We start from the raw sequence: 6,000 nt of genomic DNA on the forward strand, positions 1-6,000 counted from the left end.
TCCTGTGCATCTTCTGGTCTGATTCAGGCAAAAATTCTAACTCAATTCGCACTTGGAAGCACCGGACCCCAGGCATGAGACCGCAGCGGCATATGTGTGAACCCAGCTTTAGTGCCAACCCACTTTTTTTTTTTCCTATTAAAGTAGGTAAGGCAGATTATTATCTGTCTGTTAGGGATATCAACTCACTTCCTGCCCTGAAAACCATGAAAAGGGGGAGATGGCAAAATGAAAAAAAAAAATATATATACATACACATACATATACAGGCGGTCCCCGGGTTACAAACAAGATAGGGACTGTAGGTTTGTTAAGTCGAATTTGTTTGTAAGTCAGAACAGGTATATTTTTTAAGTTTAGCTCCAGCCAAAAAAATTATTTTCAAGTATTATGGAAAGCAGAGGAAAAGGTTAACACCCCTGTGCCATTTGTTTTGCTGTCTGTGCCCCTTTTCAGAAGATTTCACCTCACTCCCTGTCCCTATGACAACTGGATTTTGAAAATTTTGGGTTGTTGTGGAAACAAAGATTGGTGATAAAGCTTCAGTGGAGACACATTTTTCCCATTAGAACTCTTAAAGGAGTGAATTTCCCTTCCTAGAGGTAGATTTCTCCTCACTTTCTGTTGTCTGCCTCCGTTTGCAAGTCGGATGTTTGTAACTAGGGGACCGCCTGTAAATATATATATATATATATATATATATATATATATATATATATATATATATATATATATATATATATATACACACATACATACATATACACACATACATACATACATACACACACACCAGCCAGGTGGCAACACTGAAGGTTTCTTGCTTACTATGCAGTGCTGCCAACTGCCCCACTGCTGATGTAAGGGGGGGGGGGTCTGTGGAGGGGGGGTCTCTGATGTAAGGGGCGTCTCTGAGGGTCCCTGATGTAAGGGGAACTCTGTGGGGCAGTAAAGGGGTTTCTTGCCAATTTTATTGGGAATGAACCATACTTGGCCACAATGGCTACGCAGACAGCAATAAAAAAATTTAAGGGCTAACCCTTCCCCCCCCTTCTGTGCAAAGTAAAATATTCCCCTTACTCATTTATTGCACTTTAAAATGTATTGCTTTCACCCTTTGCACCACTTTGGCTGCTTGTATTACTTTTCAGTGCCTGAAGTTAAAAATAAAAATAGTTAAAAGACCTGTGATGTGCAAAAATACAAAACAAGATCACAACCTACAAAATTCAAGTCTGCTTCAAGACATCTAATTGCTTGCCATGAGTTACTGCAGATCACCAAATACCATCTGCTGATTTTTTAACTAGTCAACCACAACAGCAGACATTGTAGGGGACATGGAATATAAAAAAAAAAAAAAAATTATATATATGTATATCCATAAGAGTAGGCTCTGACAGATTGCCCAAACAATCCAGCACCAAAGTAATAAAGATCAACCCTACTCAGCAAATCTGCCCAAAGGACTGGTTATGTGGTCCTTGCTTGACTAGTAGTATTCATCAAAGCCCCTATTCACAGATAAAAAAAAAAAAAAAACAAGTCTAGCTCTATGTGTGCCAGCATAATAAGCACATCAAATAATAAACTACAGGAAAAACGTATGAGCACATCCCATCATACAAATGCATCTAAACAATTGCGTGTATTTACCTTCTGGGTGTTAAGTGTAAGATAAGCTCTGGACAAAACCTTATAGATTCTAAGAATACAAATTGCTACCTCTGATACAGGTGTTCATAGCCAGACACCTGACCTACTCTGCTTAACCCCATAACAACCAAAAATTTTGTTTTCAGGGAAATGTGTTTTTGTTCTACCATGAGCTGTCATGGCTCCAGATATGGCATTTACCTACCTGACATGCTCATCCCATGGCTTCAACACATTCATTAGCCCAGAATGGGTATGGCCTGTCCACCCTCCATGCACACATGGCTTTGTTACAAATATGCATCTAATATTGTTTAATAAATACTCTCCTGAATGGTTAATGCCCCTTTCACACTAGTGCGACTTGTCCCGCGATTTTGGACCGCAAAAATCGCATGACAAGTCGTTTTCCATTATTTTCAATGAGCCCCATTCATATCAGTGCGTTTTGAAGTCGCACTGACTTCAAAGTAGTTCCTGCACTACTTTGGCACGATTTTAATGCGTTTTGAGGTATTTAGCCCTTAGCCATTGCTCAAAATCACGGCAAAGTCGTGTCAAAACCGCATCGCAAAATCGCGGTAAAATCGCTTTGCATAAGTGTGAAAGGGGCCTTACTTATGGAAACTGAAACAGTTGCCCAGACCAAGGAATTCAGTTTAAAATAAAATGGAGGTATATTCTAACATTACTTGTTAAATATAACATTGACCGGGTTTTGTTAGACCTGATTGACAAGTGCAAAAAAAAAAAAACACATACATACATCATATACACACACTTTATTGGCCAGCATGAGATGAGGTCATTCCTGTGCATGCAGAGACCATCATCCCAGCACTCCGAGACCTACCTGGTGCTGTAAGCTAAGCTGTGCATGCAACTTGGTTTGCAGTGCTAGCAGACAGACAAGCAGGCAGATAGGGGCATTTTACTACAGAAGAGATTTAGGCCCCTTTCACACAGGCGTACCGTTCAGATCCGCCTGTCAGTTTTTTTTGCCGGATCTGAATGGTCCCCCCATGCATTCCTATGGGGCATTGGATGTCAGCGGAGACATGTCTGCTGACATCCGATCCGTCAAATCTGGACGGATGGAATCCCTTTTTTCCATCCGGCGGATCGGATGAGAACGGACCGACGGTCTGTTCCCATCCGATTCCCCCATAGAGATGTATGGGGCTCTGACAGCTGTGTCTCCGCACATAGTGCGGAGACACAGCTGTCATTCTCCTGCTCAGCGGGGGATCGGTGGATCTTTCCCCCGCTGAGATAAACCAACAGAGTCCGCCGACGGAGTGGACTGTCGTCTGAAAGAGCCCTAAGGCCCCTTTCACACATACGGTCGGTTCAGTTCAGTCACATCAAAGTGTATCAGTTTTTCATCCGTTTTTACATCCACTACCAATGCAAAAACGGATGAAAAACGGACTGTTTGTCCGTCTACATCCATTTTTTCATCCGATCCGTTTTTTTGACGGATGAAAAATAGGACATTCATCCGTTCCAAAAAATGGTCATTGACGGAAGCGGACAGAAACGGATGTTAACTGATGATCATCCGTTTTTAATCCGTCAACAGGTGGATGAAAAACGGACCCTATGTGTAAAAGGGGCCTAAAGGTCTCTTCTGCAATAAAACCTTGCCATGTTTTTACTTTATATTTTCCAATATTTTTATTGACATTGTCAGGACTGATAAACATTAAAGGATTTAATAGCATTCTATAAACCTGTATGGTAGTACAGTAAATATTACGGGAAGAGTATATTGAGATCTTCTAACCTGCACATCTGCTACTGCTCATTGCTCGACAAGCCACATCAGGGTATAAAACAAATTAACATTCATGCAACTTAAAAACAAGTACATTTTGGTTTCTGCGTCGCTCCTTCAAAAACAGTATGGGGGGGGGGGGGGGCATGTCAGTGCGGCCGTATGGCTGGTATAGGTTATCACTTTTTCTACGCCAAGAACCATGTGTTAGGTTGAGCCAACAAAAATATTGAACAAGAAAAAGTTCTGTCTGCTTGCGGTTTGTTACAGCTTTGTTCCATTTTAATAGCAGGATTACTAGGTTAAAGCGATATTAAAACCAAAACAAAAATGTAATATTGCAGCTTACCAATACTTGATGCGGTGGCTGCATTTTTTATGGGCCTTTTTCCCTCTGTTTTACCTGGCAATCTGGCCAGTAACACACCTCTTGTATTAGAGTGCCTCCACTCTGGACGTAGGAGAACAGAAGTGCACCAATGGACAGCAACATTGTCAGTCTGGAAGGGTGGGGGGGGGGGGGGGGGGGGTGTTGTATTAGATGTACTTTTTTTTTACAGTGTTTCTCAACTCCGGTCCTCAGGGCACACTAACAGGCCAGGTTTGCAAGAAAACTGAAATAAATCACAGGTGATATAATTTGCTGCTCAGTGATTGCAGTATTCTAGTCTGCATCTCCCCAAGGTAATATTTAAAACCTGGCCTGTTGGTGTGCCCCGAGGACCGGAGTTGAGAAACATAGCACTAACAGATTTAGATAAACTTAAGGCTCCATTCACAACTAAGTGTATCGGTTTAAGGCATTTTTTTGGGCTTTATTCAGGCGTTTTTTGCAAGGGTTTGGAGGCAGGCATTGACATCTAACAAAAATGCTTGTAATCTGCCAAAAAAGAAGCTCATGTACTTTTTTGAGCTTCAGGTGACCAAACACTCAAATGTGAACAGGGGCCATTGAAATGAATGGGATTTTTCTTGTTGGGCGCGTTGAGACTTCAGAGAGGAGCATTTTACGAGCTGAAATACGCTCAGGTGTGAACAGGGCCCTACAAATTGAAGCCAAACTCACAATGCAATAACACTAACAGTTTTTTTCCTCCCTTTTTCGAATAAGGTTTTACACAAATAAAATTCTGATTGTTATAAGCACCAGTCAGTGGGAAATGGTTTATCTCCTTCCTCGAACTGCTACCTCTGGAAGAGAGCTTGTTCTTTTGATAAACAATCAACCTACTGGCCAGATTAACAGGTAAAAATAAAGGAAAGAAAGCCTACAAAAGTAAAAAAATGACAGTCATCACATCCAAGACTGGCCATACATGTTCAATTTTCTGTTAAATTTACCAAAAACCCCATTATATGAGGTCAAAACTAAACATCACTTTCAATTGTATCCAATTAGGCAGGCCTTTGTACTACATAGTTTAAGGTAAATCTAAAGAAATTTTTACAGAAAATTGTATAATGTAAGCTGCATTATATTAAATGTTTGCCTTTGGGCTTAATACGGCTTTTAAGAAAAAAAAAAAAAAAAGTGTGAAAAGAAGACTTATGCTTCCACAACAAGGAACAGTAAAGCCCCGTACACACGTACCGATTGTAGGCCGTAAATATTCGGCCGCCGAACGATCGGCCGATTGTCGGCTTGTTAGTATGATGCTTCCGACAACCGACAGCGACTTTTCGGCTGAACAGAATTGGGTGTGCAGGCTATAAAATTTTTGTTGGCCGTCACCAGAACGGCCGATTTTTCGCCAATCAGTACAGAATTCGGCCGACAAACAGCAGATTAGCAAGACTGGGCATGCTCAAAGAAGACAAAACACACGAAAAGTTAACCATCACATGACATTACAAATGCAGTCGGCTGTTGTTGGCCGACAAAATTCGTGTGCAGTCTTTAGCACTTTTCAACCGACAGGACAGCACCGGACAAAAGACGGCCGATCGTTCGGCCGACTATCAGTACGTGTGTACGGGGCTTTAGTTGCAATACTATCAAATGTGTCTTGGGTGTAAACACAACTTATGAAAGGTGCTTTCAGGGTTCTTATGACAACAGCACATTATGCTTTACCTCGTTGAACAAAGGTTAGTTTCCCTAGAAACAATGTGCAATGAAACTAACCTTAAAAAAAACTCCCATTAATGAAATTCACAAAATGAAAAAAAATTAACCCTAAATAAAATAAACCACATTCATAATAAAACGTCCATATATGTTTAGATAAGAGGAAGGGGCTTTATAAAAAAATATATAAGTCTGGCCCTTTCTCAATAGCTCCCTAACATATATTGTTTTTTTGCACCATTGAACCTACCAGCTTCAAACAAACCAGACATTCAGCCAGCCGCTGATAAAGCAGCTTTGTAAATATTGCACTTAAAGGGAATCACCTGTGCTTCTTCAATCTCTGGTCATTTCCTAAATGCATTTAAAGGGGCAGCTTAATAATGAGTTTATAATACACTGTATTGATAATTATTATTGAACTGTAGCAGCTGTTCATTTTTTTTCACCTTTCCATTTCAAACAAAGCATTGCAAGTAAACAACATAATGAGAGGTTT

The 6,000-nt window shown here is 40.6% G+C and overlaps 1 protein-coding gene across 1 annotated transcript in view; it reads right to left on the minus strand.

Annotated features, from left to right (window-relative positions):
* Positions 1-5,778, minus strand: part of PATL2 (PAT1 homolog 2) — a gene marked incomplete at its 3' end in the record, with an annotated part of 141,196 nt that extends 135,418 nt beyond the window's left edge. The window contains exon 1 of the mRNA XM_082244763.1: positions 5,752-5,778. The remainder of the gene's footprint in view (positions 1-5,751) is intronic.
* Positions 5,779-6,000: the final 222 nt, after the last annotated feature.

This window comes from Pelophylax lessonae (assembly GCF_965119305.1).
Source record: "Pelophylax lessonae genome assembly, chromosome: 2".
NCBI classification, from domain to species: Eukaryota; Metazoa; Chordata; class Amphibia; order Anura; family Ranidae; genus Pelophylax; species Pelophylax lessonae.